This window comes from Chelonoidis abingdonii, chromosome 6, assembly GCF_003597395.2.
Source record: "Chelonoidis abingdonii isolate Lonesome George chromosome 6, CheloAbing_2.0, whole genome shotgun sequence".
NCBI lineage: Eukaryota > Metazoa > Chordata > Testudines > Testudinidae > Chelonoidis > Chelonoidis abingdonii.
In genome coordinates, this window is record NC_133774.1 from 121,890,894 (window position 1) to 121,908,281 (window position 17,388).

Genomic DNA, 17,388 nt, shown 5'->3' on the forward strand with positions numbered 1-17,388 from the left:
CTATAAGGGAGAGTGCAGAGACAGGATTTGGACCAAGATTTTCAAAGCTCAGTAAGAGCATCTGGGTTCCCAAGACTTTGAAAATCAGACCACTTCTTAAGGTGTCTATTCCTTTAAGCCTCTTAAATCCACATTTAGAGTGGTTCCATTTTAATCTTGCTCATAATGTTTAATCTGCTAGTGAGCTGGCAAAAAAAGAAAAGCATTTGACATCCCCCTTTCTCCAAAGAGGGCTGAGTGGTAAGTGAGGAAAGACATATGAAATGCATACACCCCCTATGGGCATGGCTGGAGAAGGTTTTTCTGTGTGCCATTGGCTGGTGGTATATTTTAGAGCAACCCCAGGCTCAGGGAAACACAAAGGTGACATTAAGCTACTTTTTTCACTCTTCTTCTAGGTTGCCCCTGTCAATTTTTGGCTGCAGTTGGGGATCAGGTGCATAGTCCAAGCGTTCCCCACACAGCAGATGAAAAGGTTTTTCTTCTATTTTCCAGTTTTTTCAGCCATTCCAATATGTTGCCCTAGCTGAACTTCAAGGAGAATGAGGAAAGAGGCAGGAAGCCCGGTCACTTCCGGTGGGTCTATTCAGCCAAGCTGAATGAGTGAAATCCTTTGCCTCAGCACCTTCTGATCCAGACTCCTCACTGGCGGATGATTTGACATACAAAACAAATCTGCCAATGCCAACAGGTAGCTGTGAATAAACATGACTCAGACTTCACCCAGAGCCTGAATTCTGAATACGCAGCTGTGCAGCTGCAGGTCTGCAATTACATTACAGACCCTGAAAGCCATGAAATACCTTTAAGTCTAAGAAATGAAAGAACCTTCTGATGTCTCTGCAAGGAAGCTGTAGACTTTGGGTAAATGCCAGGTGGTGAGTGCCCGGGATTAGTTTCTCCAACTTAAGGCCAGTGTGAGTTTTTTGAATCTTATTTCACATTTTGGATTCCCACAAACCTTTTCTTGCAGTTCAGTCTCTATTCTCTTCTTACAAGTTCACTGAAATAGTCATCTACATGACTCAATTGCATTCATCTCCAGCCCATCATTTAAATGTGTACCTAGGTGTTGCCATCTTGGGAACAATAAGCCGATGAGCTGTGGAAGTGGCAGGAGAAAAGGGAAGGGTTGTGTTTGGATGGGCCGTTTTGGCAGGATCATAATCTGAAAAGAGTTGCATGTGTTTACTCAGTGGAGAGAAGGGAGAGCAGGATAACAGCAGCAAAGAGGAACCACAAAGCTAAGGAGCGTTTTAAACCAGGTGGCTTGTGAGGAGAATAAATAAATCATGAGTTGGTTGTCAACGGCTGTTGGCATCTTCAGACTCTCAGCCGCTCTCTTCTCTGCTCTAGGGTTGGAGTCCTGGAAAGAAGAGAATGAAATTCACAAAGGTTCAAGTTCTATTTAGCAAGTTTGCCAGACTGCTGGTTAGCTTGGATTCAGATTGCTGTTCAGATTGGCTACTAACCCTAATTATGACATCCCATATTTCCTTGACTTTTTGCCTTTACCAGTTATTTGGGCTTCATAATTGCCCAATAAAATAATTATTCATCTTACTAGCTGTGAAATTCCATTAAGACTATAATTGAGGTCTTGTAGTTAGTACCGAGTCCAAAGGAGACAGAGAGAGAGAGAGAAAAGGAGTTTCTTTGAAATAAGGGAAGCTCATTAAATCTCTGCTTGCACTAGCTGAAAGGTTAGTTATTGCATATCACAGGGGCTCCCAGCAAGGTCCAGCATAAAGTCGCTGCAGTCCATCAGGTTTGTCTCCTGTGCAAATATAGCCGGGTGATGGTGTGCTTCATGTGACCTTCAGATACCCTTCCTGTATGGCAGTGCTGTGGTGAGAGCCAGCACAAATGAGCTATTGTCCTCTCTCACTGGGTGAACTCTCCCCATTAGAATATGGAGCCATGCTTCAGTGAGTGCCAGAATTCTTTTCCCCCTCCATTTAAAAATAAAAAGCCTGGTCTTCAGTATTTTAATACCTTCAAGCCTTTTTGCCTGGAGGGGGAAGGAACACAGGGCAGTTATAACAAGCAGGTTCAAGTCAATCAGTTAGCCCCTTGGAGAGTCTTTAATTAGATATATGCCATGAGCTAGCACTGAAATTATTTACTGATATGAAAGGTATTTCTCTAGCTTTATATGAAAACATGAAAGAAATCAGGGATTTGCTGCCGTGGTCCCAGACAGGCTGGGAAAGGAGGAGAAGCAGCAGGGATGATCTTTGCTTTCTTTGCACTTCTGCATGCTAAGGAAGCTGAGATGGCTTCTGAGAGGCAGAATCCAGAGGCTTTTGAGTGACCCGGACCTTTGACCATAGTAGAACATTGGGGTAGACTCACCCCCAAGGCAGGCAGGAGCATGGAGCTGATTGGGAACTTTCCAACACAATTTTTGATGGAAAATCTTGTTTCTTCAAAACAACCAGAACTGTTCATGGGAAAAGGGTTGGTTTTGATCAAAATGACTCAAATTGTTTGAGGGTAAAACGTTTAGAAATTATTAAAATGTTTCATTTTGACATTTTTCTAAATAAAATTTTCTGGTTCAAAATGTTTGTTTTGAAATTTAAGTTAATTATAGTAAAAAAAAATTGATTAAAGTTAACACAAGACAGTTTTTGAAATTAGCAAAACAAAACATTTCAATGGACCCAAAGTGGACCTTTTTTTAACCCCTTCTGCAGTTTAGTTCACCAAAATTTGAGATTTGAACTTTTCATCTCAGTTTGGAGGACGAAAATGTTTTGCTATCTCAAAAGTTTTCACAGGATGGGGAACACATTTCCTACCCAGCTCTACTGTAGTGACATTGAGTGAAATAGTGGTTTTATTGCTATCAATGGCAAAACTCTCGTTGACTTCAGTGGGGTTCAGGATTTTATCCGTTAAGGGGCAGAGTGGAGGGATGGACACAGCTCAGTTTCTGAACTTAAAGGTATTTCAGGAAGACCGATCACATGATGGTAACGAAAGAAACCAAAGTTCATAGAAATGTAAATGTACATTTTGAGTTGAGGAAAATTGGTGCCAGAACTAAGAGCCTGACAAATGCATATAAAAGAATTAGCATGTAAATAGCACATCTCTGATACCATCAGCTTTAGGTGGAGACAAAGTAGTGGACCTTACCTAAAGCACATCTGTGATACAATCGGTATTTTATAAATCATAGTCTGTTCTTTCAACCCCCTTTATAGGCTTTTTTCCTGGCCTCAGTGCTGGACAGTGATCACAATTTAATGCCATCCCAGGAAAACTAAACAGCTTTTTACTGGGAAGATCTCCCCCTTGAAAAATGTAAAATGTGAATGCTGAATTGAGGTATAAATAGCGAAGTCCTGAGAGCTAGGAATATGGTGCATCTCTCTGAATGAATATAGCTGTTTTGTTTAGCACATGAGAACAAGTGAGCAGTGTTTGGCTAGCTGTAGAAATAATGGGCATATTTATTCCAACTGTGGCAGTCTGTGTTACTTCAGCTTTTTGCAAGGAAAAACGCCTTCTGTCTTGAAAAAGGCAACAGTGCAAATAAAAAGGCAGGGGTTGGTAAGGTATTTTACTGTTCAGGAAATGGCACCCCACATGTGTGCACTTAGCAGCCAGAATTTCAGTCTGGAAACTGAATGTTCAGGACCCCATTCTGTACTCATTCTCATCAGTGTAAATCCAGAGTAACTGCTTCTTATCAATGGAGTTACTGTGGATTTACATTGAGGTAAATGGCTTGGAGCCAGCAAGGTACTTAAGCACATGCTTAATTTCCAGCTTGCAAGTAATCCTGCTGACGTCGGTGAGGGGATGCCTTGCGACGGAATGTCTCTGTATTTGTCCATGTTTTCTATCACCAATGCTTGCATTTTCTTCCTTCCTACTTGTGCCAAGGGTCATCAGAGAACTATGAAGATCTGTAGCAGTGATGGGAAGAAAGCTGGTGTTTCAGTTCCAGATTGTCCTTGCCTGCAGTTAATGAATAATCACTAGGCTTTCTGTTCTGTGGGCTTTGAGAGTGGGAGTTACTTCCAAAAATGCTTTGGATTTTGAGTGGGTGCACAAAGTCTTGGGCAGGCCATTATAGCTGCTTCTCTGGAGATTGGAAGTGTTCTCATAGCTTGCAGGAGGAATGATCAGTGTAGGATAGGTAAAGGGGTTAGGTCTCTTGTTTCCTATATCCATGTCCAGGCTGAAAATCACATGAGCAGAACGTATATGCAGAGATTACCTGTGAATAACCATGGGTGGAAAGCGAGGATAGGAGATTCAGGGCCTTTGTATCAACAGTTTTGTTGCAAACAGGGGTATCGAAATTTCCCAGGTCAATAAGTTTTGAGGACTCCATTGCTATGTTAGACAGTTTGGGCAGCTATAATGTAGCAGAATGCACATGTTGTATTTGTTCCATGATTTACAGCGTAGCGGGATGCCCTTGAAGGATTTTGTCTCAAGGTGGAATCTCTTGCCTTAAATCATTGCTAAAAGAGGATAGCTATTTCCCTTCCATCCTTATCATGCCTGGTTCGGGATGTGTGGTGTAATGAGAGTGCGTTAACATACTGGAAGTCTGTCACGCTTCGACTGTAAATCCTTTTCTGAGTTCTCTTTTAATGTATCTTGGTGTTTAAAGTCAGGAATTTGCTCTTTGACTGCAGTGTCAGAAGCACAGGACTATGAAGAGAAGGTGAAATGTGAAAGAAAAAATCTTATTAAAATTAGAAATATCAGGGATTGGGGAGCAAGAACTGGATAGAAAATAGGTCTGAAGGTATTATAATTCCAGTCTATGCTCTGATCGAGTGCAGTATGTACTCAGTTCTGACCTCCCCACATTAATGATGATAATAAAAGATATAGCAGAAATCAAAGGGGTTCAGTATTGGGTGATGACAATGATACGAGCTCTGGAAAGTTTGCCCTATGAAGAGAGATGTAAATGATGGGACTGCTTAGGTTAGAGAGGAGGCAAATAAAAGGTGATGTGATAAAAGCATACAAAATAATAATGAGATGGAGAAGATACACTTGGTGCTCCTATTCATCTTTACTCACAATGCTTGAACAAGGGGACAGCCAATGAAGATAAAAGGTAACATAATAAAAACCAAGAAAAGGAAATGTGTTTTTTAAAAAGATCATAATTAGTCTGGGGAACTCAGTGCTACATTGTATTCCTGAGCCCAAGAGCTTAACCGAATTCAGACGTTTATATGAATGAGCACACCTACAGTTACATTAGATGGGATAAAACTTCTCTAAACGATACTGACCTTCATGCTTCAAGGCACAAACTAACAACGGTTAGGAGGAAACTTCCCCGATGGGCACATTAGTCCATAATTGTTGTGAATTCTACATCTTCCTCTGAAACATCAGGTAATGGCCAATGTCTGAGGCAGGATACCAGATTAGATGGACAATTGATCTGATCCTATATGGCGATTTAAATGTTTCTGTCCAAAAAGGAGCCATTTCTTCCTACATCTCAGGGTGGGTCTGCCCTTTGTGGTTTGTCCAAAGTTAGTAACACACCAACTCCCAGCAGGCCTCTAATATGGATCTACGTGATCCATTAAGTGATTGCAGCTGAGATTGGCCATTTTTTCTGAGTTCCTTAAAGGCCCAGGAAACGAGCATGAACTCCTCCTGCCATGTATCTTTTCTTATTCTATCCCTACCAGCCACTGTATAGGGCCTCACAGTATGAGAGGCTTTATCTTCCACCCTGTAGCATGCGGCTCATGCAAAGATCATTAATGAAGACAGTGCATAGCAGGTCTGATTCATTGTGGGTGTGGCGTGGTGTGTGTTTGAACACTTCCTTATTCACTTCAGGATTAATGTGAACCCCACTGAAGTCAATGGATACAGCCCTTTGTGCTCTTTCCACCCTTCCTGTTTAAGGTTCTTACATGCTTAGTGATTGCTTTAAAAAGAAAATCTCTTGCCAGCATTATAATGGGACTCAATCCATCCCATCTCAGTGTATTGGGATGTGGAAAAAATCACTGAACAGCATCATTTCCAGTGCTTTGGTGCTCTGCGTTCCCCATCTGCCTCCTTATCCTCCCCTGCCACCCCCCACTGACTCATATCTGTCTGCCCTCTGGCTCGGCTCACCTCACCCACCAGATTCCCTCTTTGCCTCCTTTTCAGGACAAGTCACTGTGGTGATCTCATTTTGGAACACGACATCTTACTGCATACACTCTGTTCCGGTGCTCAGAGTTTACATTTTTCCAAGGCCTGGTGGGCTGCTTTTCTATTTTGCTTTTTATTGTAAGCAGTAAAAACAAATGTAATAACAAGGGTCTGGTGGGCCAAAGTCAGTAATGCCCCATACGTAACTGCATAGACTTTACAGAGCAGCCTTCCCACCATGGGAGATCATATAAGACTTAAGCATAGGAGATGGGTACACCCTTTCAGCCCTTGTCTTACAGGGGTGTAATAAGCAGATAAAGCATATTGTAAATGTTTTTTCCTTCCATTTGTTTTAATGTATCTTTCTCCTGGTGTATACGCTAGTGGTGGGCAACCTGCAGCCCGTGGGCCATACATGGCCTGTCAGGGTAATCTTCTGGCGGGCTGCTAGACATTTTGTTTACACTGACCATCTGCAAGCACGGCCTCCCAGCAGCTCCCAGTGGCTGTGTTTCGTTGTTCTCGGCCAATGGGAGCTGCGGGAAGCAGCGCAGGCCTCAGGGAAGTGCTGGGCACTGCTCCCCACAGCTCCCATTGGCTGGGAATGGTGAACCACAGCCACTGGGAGCTGCAGGCAGCCATACCTGCAAACAGTCAACATAAATCAAATTTCTTGCGGCCCGCCAGTGGATTACCTTGATAGGCCGCGTGCAGGTTGCCCACCACTGATATAAGCCAATAAATTTCTCCATCATTTATTCATTCATAAATTCTAAGGCCAGAAAGTCCCATTATAACCACCTCGCCTGACCTTCTGTATTTCACAAGCCCATCCTCTCCCATCTGCTCCTCCCCCTCCTACTTTTTGTGTGCAAGTGAAGCCATAATGCTGAATTTATTTTATTGGGACTTTTCTACCATAGCTAGTGCTAATGTCAACACACAGGACATTACGACTTGCCTACCTAATTAAACAGAAGGAGATGCTAGACTGGGAAGGGAGAAAGCTCTTACTGAAGAGAGATATAACAGGGCATCCATTTGAGTTCATTCCTGAGTGTCCCATAAGCGTGGCATGGGTTTTATGCTGGCTGTCTACACAGGGGTGAATTTTACCCTCTCTTCTCTTTTTTCTAGGTAGGGACAAAAATTCACATAGCCAACATTCAATGAGATTCTATGCTTATGTTACGCAGGAGGCCAGGGTAAGCAATTGTCATGGTCCCTTTTTAGCTTAACATCCATGAAATATGGAAGCAGAGCCCTGGGTCTTTACAGGAAGAAAAGCTATATGTTTGTTTCTAGATGTGATCCAGATAATAAAATTCCAAAGGGAAAAGTGTGCTGTTACTGAACACAAAGCTTCCTGGTTTGAGAATTGTTGCAGCTGTGTTGTCCTGGTTACATGGCGCACAGTGGTCATTGAACAGAAATATGTGTTAATGTGATTATGATAAAGACAGACATTTTCTGGTGACTCATAGAAGACAGTGAATTAACTTTTATATGGGAGCCAGAGACAGCATTAGATGACTATGAAAGATCAGCTCGTTAGTCATTTTTTCCTGCTTTCTAATTTGAACTTTTGAATTTGTCTTTTTAGCTTGTTGTTCTTCCTTTGGGCACCACTACTGCTGTCAGTTCTGTAGAAGTGTTTCCAGACACACCGTCCTTGTAGTTGTGCTATAGGATCTTTGGGCTAAATCATTGGCCATTGTGTGGTGGAGTGATGGAGCCAGCTGGAGATGTGCAGGATTTAAGTGGTCCTGTGGGAAGACCCCCTCCCCATCCCCACCCAAGAGGGGAAACCATATATACAGGTCTGATTTTTCAAAAGTGCTGAACACCTGGAGCTCTCATTGCCTTCGGTACATTTGGGAGTGCTCAACATCTCTGGAAATCAGACCAATAGGTCCTGTGTAGCTGTCTGGATTCCCAGGGGCTGTATCTGTGATAGGAGCCCCAATATGCTAGACACTGTACATACCCATAGACAGAGGCACTCCTGGCCCTGAAGCTCTTACAGTCTAAATATGAGACAAACAAAGGAAGTGTTGTTATCCCTGTTTTAGAGCCTGGGAGCTGGGCCACAAGGGTATTGAAGCCTGGATCCAGCAATTGACTCCACATGCATGTGCACGGTTTACCCACGTGGAATCAATTGTGAGATAATTTGCCCCAGGTCACACAGGAAGTCTGTGGCACAGCCACAAATTGAACCCAGATCTTCTGAGTCACAGTCCAGTGCCTTAATCACAAGATCATCATACCTCTCCACCTGAGTCTGAGTATGTGATTCGAGCACAGGGGTTTTAATAGCAAATCTGACAGGGATGAAACCGGCAAGGTGCTATAGAACTTTAGAACTTTAAACATCAACAGGAAGGATATTCACTTGTAAGCCAATTTAAAGATTTTCCTGCTATAGATTTCTACAGGTTTAATTTAAAAGTGCTATAGAAAAGTTATGTCATTCCATCGGCCTTCCAGATAAGGGATTGCGGTTGTCTTGGTTTTAATTGCTTCTGTGGTAAAATCTGATGTTCCATGAGGACTTTTTCATTCTAGTGTTGCTCTCCCGTATAGTATTTCATAGGAAATTAAACTCCAGCTCTGGAATTCTTAAGATTTGTTTTAAACCATATACAAAGGATGTAATTGCCTATAATATCTATAGAACCCTGTTAGGTTCTAAAGAAATGTTAGTTAGTTCTCTTGGACTTTTCCATGTTTCTCACTATTCTGAGTACAAAAAGTGCCAAACAATGCTACTTGTATGTCAATAATTAGAGCTGGTTGGAAATCAGGGTATTTTTTTCCACAGAAAAGTTTGGTTTTTATTGGAAGAAACAACTTTTTCACCAAGTTCTTGGTTTTTCAATGAAAACTCAAAATTTTTAGAAACTGGACACTTGTTCTTTCCAGAAAAATTTAGTCGAAAACCCAATATCCCATCAAAAACATGTTAGTGAAAAATTTTGGATGAACCCTAATAATAGTGCACAGTCTTCCTCCATCGTCATCTTGTTTGAGCTCTCTTGAAAGCCTTGCTTGGTCTTTTGAATGAATGACATTTTGCTGACTCCATACTAGCAGTGTGAGGTTTCCGTGCCTCACTTATCAGTGGGTTCATGTCTCCTGATGTCAGCCTGTACCCTTGGAATTCCTGGGAGTTTTTCCATTCATAACGGGGTCAGATCCTTGTTTACACCAGCCTTTTCTCCCTTCTATTCTCCGTATTATATGCCAACTCTGAAACACTATTTGGTGTTTCATTTCTAACTTGCTCAAGTGGCCTTTTTCTGAGCCTTGTGTGTGTCATAGTGCCCACAGTCGGCTGCCTTTCACACCAGGGATCCAGCAGCATCCCTTCCACACAAGAAGGTCAGGGGATGCTAATGTGACATTTCAGCAGCAAGCATTGCTGATGACTGACATTTTGTTGAAAGGTCTCATGGAGAGGGCAATTTTAATGAGCACCAAGAAAGAGAAACGCAACTGAGAGTCCAAAAATGTGTACTCTTTCATTTATTTTCAAAGAATCATTTCCTTTGTTAGTTATGGTTTTCATACTAGGTACTGAATATTATCAGACATTACAAGCGAATAATAATTTTAAAAAAATCTCAGGACTTACTTGTTGGGAGATCATATTTTATATTCCTAACAATCACAAACAGTTTCACTAGGCAAGTTGATTATTCTATCATTTTGGACTCATCACTTTTTGTTCATATTGGAAAAATGTCCCAAGTGCACTGCTACTTTAACTGCTGGAGGCCTGAGACCACCAAACTTGGCTGATCACTTTTAGGATTAAACTCCTCCAGCAGTCTTTGCAACAGGAAAGGTATTAATTGTGCTTGATCTGCTCAAATTCTAATTTGGGTGATTGCATTCAATTCAGGCTAAATTCCCCTCAAGCTGGGCCTAATATCCTTCCCCCCACAATAGGTGGTATAAGTAAAGGACAGATGCTACTGTGAATAAATTGTTATTCATATTTCAATTTCTCCCCAAAATAAACAAATCAGGCTCAGACATTGAAGAAGAGAAAGGAAGGGAACTGTTCCCGTGAAAAGACCTGAGTTCATAAACTGACACACTAACATCTACTACTAAGTCTTCCACTGCATGGAGTTTGGCTGCTGAAATGTATCTGAAGCATGTTGGGCCCTCTTGTGCATTAAACAACATGCCCCATCCCAGCAGGCAGGACAATTTCACTCTAAGTTAACATGGCATTCGGGTATGGGGAAAAAAAGAAAGGGGGATCACTGCCAGTAGGCTGTACCCAGGCAGGAAAAATACTGCATATAAAAGGCAATCACAGGGGAAAAAAGTAGGATGATGCCAGTTAAAAATACTGGATCCAAATTATTCAACAGGAAAATGTTTTCAGGAAGGCTTAGTAGGCAAAGTACAGGGAGGAAATGAGGAACACCCTTGTCAAGGGCAGATGAAAAGCAGAAGGGCTCTGCCTGCTCCATATCTTACCACTAGGGAGGATGGGCAGTCCTTAAAAAAAAAAAAAAAAAAAAAAAAAAATGCGATCACTTTCACATTCCTGGCACCCAAAGCTACAGCCCACGAACAGGGAGGAAAAGTAACCATCGGACAAATAAAAGCCAGCATGTGATTTTAAGACATCCACACATGGTAGATTGTTGTTGGTGGTTGTGGGTTTTTTTAATTAAATTGGGCAGCTGTGGGCATCTTTCAGCAGTTTACAAGAAATGTAGCCTGCCTGTTAATCAAACACGCTGTTTTCATTCGGCTCACGTGGTGCTGCCCTAAAGGGTGGTGTTTAATCATGTGCAATCCAGCCCTGAAATGAAGTGTGATGGAAATGGTGTTGCACCTTGTATGTTTCCGTTAGCACTATATCACCATTTGCCAAGGTGTTCTGTAGACACCTAAAGAGCACAGCCCCACTTCCACTTCCTTATTAATGTTTAATAAGGTGCCAAGAGCACCTTGAGGGAAATTGAGGTCTGCACAAACTCAGGAAAATCTGCCAGGAAGGAAAGCTGAAGGGGCTCGAGAGAGGTGTAAAAAAACACCAGCCTAAAACCAAACAGCCTAGCTTCTCCGGTATGCAAGTATAGGGAGAGCTTCATTAAAGTAAATGAGGAAATTAAAAGCTCAGAAAGAGAACTTAGTGAGCAGGGCACTTCCTTCTTAAAAATGCACAAGGAGAAAAGGTGGAAGGTAAGGTGTGAAAAGACAAATCATATTATTCTGAATTATTGTGATACGGAAACCCTTCCTGCTGGACTCTGAATTGGCCTATGGTCTAATCTGCAGGTGGACTACATGTGACTATTAAACCAGCTTAATATCACGCACATGAATATTAAACAGGCTTATGTGCAATGGTCACCATCTTGGCTGATGTACGGACTGAACTGAGGACCTCCAGAATTAAAAACCTGACCTGTTACAGCTTTAGCAAAAGAGCCAGAGGTCCTTAACTGCTGCTATGATGAATTCCTATCCTCTATGGATTGGGCCCAGAGGAGGACCTGTAATACACACTGACCCGGGGGTTACATATATACCACTTAAGTCAAGATTCAGTCATCACAATAAGGGTAACATATAAGCAAATGAGAGAACAGCCAGGGACTGGCCTCCAAGAAATGGATGTATTTGTATCTCAGAAGCTAAGGTGTGGTGACTATGAAAAGACACACATAGGAAGTATTTCAGAACTAGGTGAGTGGTCACTAGAGAAGTGCTGGTATTGTTCTGCCCCTTTGTTGTAGGATTGAAATGCCAAAGCATTCAAAAATTGACAGTCACAGGCCTAAACAATCATTAGATTTTTATACACTCTCTCTCTCTTTCTCGGTTCTTTTTTGTTTGCTTTCTGGTTTCCAAGCTGTTAGGTCACATTTTCAAGTTTTTTCTTTTTTGTGAACATGCGGGTCAGGCACTTACCTGTTTTTATTTTGTTTTTAATGGAAGCTGAGATGCTCATACAATCACTCGACTCTGACAGCTGGGGCTTTCAGAAAATCACCCAATACCATGAGATTCATGATGCAACTGGGAGAGCTGGCAACCATTAATATCCCCTGGAGTAACTCTGCTGCTCAGGATGAATGGCACAATATGCAGAGTTTAAAGGACTTGAATACACAACAATCCACAGCTTCTTACTTCATTCAGCCATAAACAAATAGGAAGGAACTGGGACACGAAGAAACATTTGTTTGTCTTCCAGGTCAAAATGAGCTCTATGACTGAGTCTCTTTATTTCCCAGCTCGTGTTACTTTCCATTGGACTATTTTTGAATGCCATGTTGCTTTGAATGATTTCAAATCATTTTATTATCTTTTATTTTAATTTTACTCCAGATGCTCTTTTTAATTCCCCTCTGATTGGTTAAGACAAATGTATATGTCCAAAGCAAACAACTTTTTATGGCCCTGATCCTGCTTAGATTTAGACACATGCCTAACTTTACAGATGTGAGTAATACCATTTGTTTCAGTGGGAATAGTCACATGTGGAAAGTTAAGCACATGCATTACTCTTTGCTCATGGGCCCAAGAATGAGGTCCATGAGTGGAAGTGTGATCCTCAAGATCTAGTGCATAGAACAGGTGGCTGGGAATCTGGACTTCTAAGTTTCCTTCCTGAGCCACTGACTTGGTATGTGACCTTTAGCAAGTCGCTTCTTCTCTCTGTGCATCCATTTTTCCCATCTGTAAAATGGCTATAATATGCTTTGAGCTCATCAGATCAAAGGTACCAGGCAAAGGGCAAGGTGTTATAATTATTCAGATTTTTTAAATAGTGTAATCTCAACTGGACTATCCAGGGGCTGCAAACACTGGTTATGGTGTCTGAAATCTGAAAGGGCCAGAGGTAACTGAGAGAATGAGGGGAAATGAAGTAGAAGAGAGAAGCTAAGAGAACATGAAAATTGAGTGCTGAAGTGGAATAGGAAAGAGAGAGGAACATATTAACAGGAAAATAAGTGACTTGAAATAAGGAAAATAAGTGACTGTTGACCAGTCTCTGGAAGGTTGCACCGGCTTTTGCCAAACCAAAAGGTAACACCTTGAATTCATAGAGCCCTATGTCAGTGACAAAAGCTGATTCTTGTTGTGCCTGCTCTGAGTGTGTCGGCAACTTTCTCCGCACCAGTAAGAGTCCGCCCCCCCCCTTTCCTCATCCCTGCCCACCCCGACTCCACCCCCATCCCTGCCCCTGCCCTCCGCATCAATCCCTCCCCAAAGTCCCAGCCTTAAACCTCCCCATCCCTGCCCATGACCCTTTCCCACATCCCTGCTCCGGCCCCGCCTCTCTCCCCCAGCACGTGGCATTCCCTTCTCCCATCCCGTTCTTGCCCTGCGAATCAGCTGTGTCGCAGCACAAGGGCTAGCGGAGGGAGAGGAAACAGGAGATGGAGGTGGAGGTGGAGTTGGGCGTAGGGGGCAGGGCCTATGGGGAGTCTGTATATTTTTCCTGTGGGTGCTCTGGCCCCAGAACACCCACGGTTTCTGGTGCCTATGGTCTTCCTCTCCAGGGGATTTGCCTAGTAACATCAGTTAAATCAAAAGTACTGCAGGTTATTTGGCTTGGCTTTCAGCACATCTAGTATGTCTCCATTTTTGGCAATGGGGGACGTGTCTGTTACGAGTAACCAGCTTAAGCTTCCTATAGTCACCTCTACGTTCGTTTAACATCCACTAATACCACTGAAATCTTGAACTCAAAGTTCCCATGACTCAGTTGGGTTTGGATGAGGCCAGGAGAATGACCAGCTTCTGCTTTTCCTGGACTCTGTCATCACAGGAAGTAATGCACTGAGTTGTAAATACTGTCACTTTACTTTCCTGCCTGAGGACCCCACCACAAAAGACATCATCTTTTGACCACTTTCCAGTCCAGTAGATCATGAAAATTTATGACACTTCAGGAGGTGAGATTTGTCAGAAAGGAAATTTTCAACTGAACACACTAGTCTCAGAGTGACCCCCACAAAAAAGATGTAGGGCTGTGTGTGCGCGTGGTGGTGGGAAGCTCAACATACAGACTTTGTAATTGGTTGAGAAGGTACAGTTCAAACTCCTCATCTCTCTGTGGGAAGTGAACATTTATAAGTCACTCTCTTTCTATGTGTTTACAGGGCATGGATCATCTTCAGTAACTAGGAGCTCTTTGTGGGTTAACTTCACTCCTGTGAAGAGGGCCAGGAAAAGGCCTATACGCTACTTTGTGATAACCTGTTTTGAGGGCTTAAACTAAACTTAAATAATACTTATGCTTTGTAGTGGCTCCCTGCCTGGGGTGAATTTCCTGCTGAACGTGAAATGATGTATCACACTGAAAAATAAAATCTGTATAGTGCATAGCCATGCTCCTATAAACTGATTTAATGATCAAGCTTTAAGATTAATGAAAGCTAATACAGGAATGGTTTTCCTACTGTGGAAAAACTGATTGGGGCAATATTAGGTTTCTAACACACACTTTTTGCAACGGGGGAAAGAGATATAAAACTTTAACCAAAAAAATATTGGTATGGCCTTGAAAGGCTCAATTTCTTGCCTCTGCGTTTCCCCTCCCCCAGATTTAAAAAAAAATCACTGCAATCAACCGAGAAGAGAGATGATTTTAACAAAGGTCAAGGTCTGACATGACACCACAAAGGTAAATGAAAACAGTTTTTCTCTCTTCAAAGACACGTACTGCACAACAGCGGTCCTCGATTCCAGATGTTTCATACTTTTCCCCACAGGATTCATGTGATCAATAAAATGTGACATGTAAACAATGCAGTATGCCCTTCACTCAAACAAAATAGATGAGGTACCTCTGAACGTGTGGCTGGAGAATTCTGTATGAGAGAAACTCCAGGAACTGAAACAGCCTAGCCAACGCGTCAGTTTTTCTTTTCCTTCCTCTCTGCCAATTTTCATTTCATAACATGATGAGTTACAGAAGGCCATGAACCAGCTCGGCGTGGCCTTACCTCATACCCTTGTGGGAAGACTGAATGCAAAGATTGTGCGTCTAATTCCCCAAGTACAGCATGGGTCATAACCTTTTGTTGTTGTTTGGTTGCAACAGTCCCAGAGCAGACATTTTTCTTGTCCAGATTCCAGTAATATATCTCACTGCCCACTTTTCTTTCGTTACTCAGCCAGCGCGTCTTCTCAGCTTAAATTTCCCTGGCACCATCTGTCGTTCCATTGGCTACCAATTGCAGTCATTCCCCTGTGATAATGTGAGAGAATAAAACTGCGTTGTGGGGGAATTACAGTATGTGCATAGCAGGGGGAAAGAATGACACACTCTTTGTTGGAAGCTGGTCATTGGCTCTTGGGTTATTACTATTTCTCCAAGGCTGAAACAAGACAGTTTTCCAGGATTTTTTTCCTGGTGAAATCGCCATGGCTATAAACCAGGTGGAAAGCATCCCCATTTGTGGATTGGTAAAATGGGAGGGCCCTTCCTCCCCTACTGCCAAAGTGGGTCTGCCACATATACAATAGCTACTGTACCTTTTCTGGTCTGGCAAATGGCAGAGCATTTTTCACGGAGCATGCAATGACCCTTTTTCGAGCAAAAGTTAAAATTTGATTTATGTGGAACCTATCCATAAATGTGTCCTCCAGGAAAGCAAATACATCTTGCTTGGAAGAGCTGTGGTGTGATGACATGGGACTTTGCAAGAAAACAACCCTCTTGCTGATGAGTCACATTTTCTCGCTTGGTTACCTGTTAGCATGCTAGATGTAGGGATGAGTGGGTTTTATTTCTACTGCATGTCATGTTGTTGTATGTTAATGTGGAATACAGGGGGGAAATAAGGGGAAAAAAACCCATCCTTGAAGTATCCAGGCAGATGGCCTCTTTTAACACAGACTGATGCCATTGTCAATCTGAGGGTGAAATTCACCCCTGTGCAGCGTTCACAGTATCTGTACATTGCTTAAGTCCCACTGCCTGCATAAGCCTCGTTTTGGCCCTCTGCACACAGATGAACTTCACTCTAAACTGCATGTACAGTAGATAGCAGATGCAGTATAGCAGTGTTACCACAAGTCTTGTGATATTTGGGGGGGTTTCTTAAAGCCCCAGCCTCTGATACCAAGGGACTGCAAGAGAATCTCAGTTTTCATTTTTAAAAAAAGTATGTTTCTAGCCCTTCTGGTTACAAAGAAAACCTCAAAAAGCTGAAGTGAGTGGACCCTGAAGGCTCAGAAATCAGAGGGCAAAAGAAAAGAACCCCATATTTATTATATAAAAATGTCTTGTGATGTTTAAGCCAATCTCATGATAAATTGGGACCTGACTCATGATTTTCAAACGCCTGAAGTTGGCAATGCTACAGATGCACTGCCGGCACCATGCTGAGGCTTGGCAGGCAGTGAGATGAAAGGAAGCCATTCCCTCTGACCAATGCTGTAGTGACAGTGAGGCACTTTGAGGAGAGCTGCTTCTGGTCCTCTTCAGCAAGAGTGAAGGTTGTGCCTCAGGCTTCCAGGGGCAGTGGGTTGGGGAGGGAAGAAAAAAGGAGTAGGATAGGGGGAAATCCAAAAAGAACCCATGCATTTTTGCAATAGGCTAGTTCAGCACTTAAGTTATTGGGGAAATTTTTCTTCTAAGAACAAAATCTAATTTGATTGAAACCTACAACAAAAATACCACAAATTTTAATCTTCAATTACAAAATTAGGAAAAAAAGTAGGAAATGTATTTAATGTGCCATCTTTACTACTGTTAACTATGGCTAATGGAGCATCCAGCTCTCTAGGGGCTGGCTACCAGTGTACTTCATGCTGCTGTCCTGAGTTGAAAACAGATGATGTTTTAGAAAGGACAATGTACTCTAACTCAAGCTAAAACATAGCTTTATCCCACACCCCAGCCGTGCAAGCAAGCATAGGTTCAAAGAAGCATATGCTTGAGGGTATTGTGTATAGGTGGTAGGGAGGTTTGGGGCAAAAATGTGTATGCGCACAGGCCAAAACTGCAGTGTAGACGTATCTTTAGTGGCCAAAGTTTTCCTTTTACCTTCTGGCCTTTGCTCAGTTTTTTTAATAGAAGAGCATGTTTAAATCCCTTAAACTACATTTGATCACTACAGAATGGATAGTGAGCTAAGGTAATGCTCCATTTCTAGTATACTGGGGGGCTGTCAGCAAATGTTTTCCTGAAGTTAAGTCCTGTTAGGCTGGTAACCAATCAGGTCACTCGATTTGTCCATCCTGTCT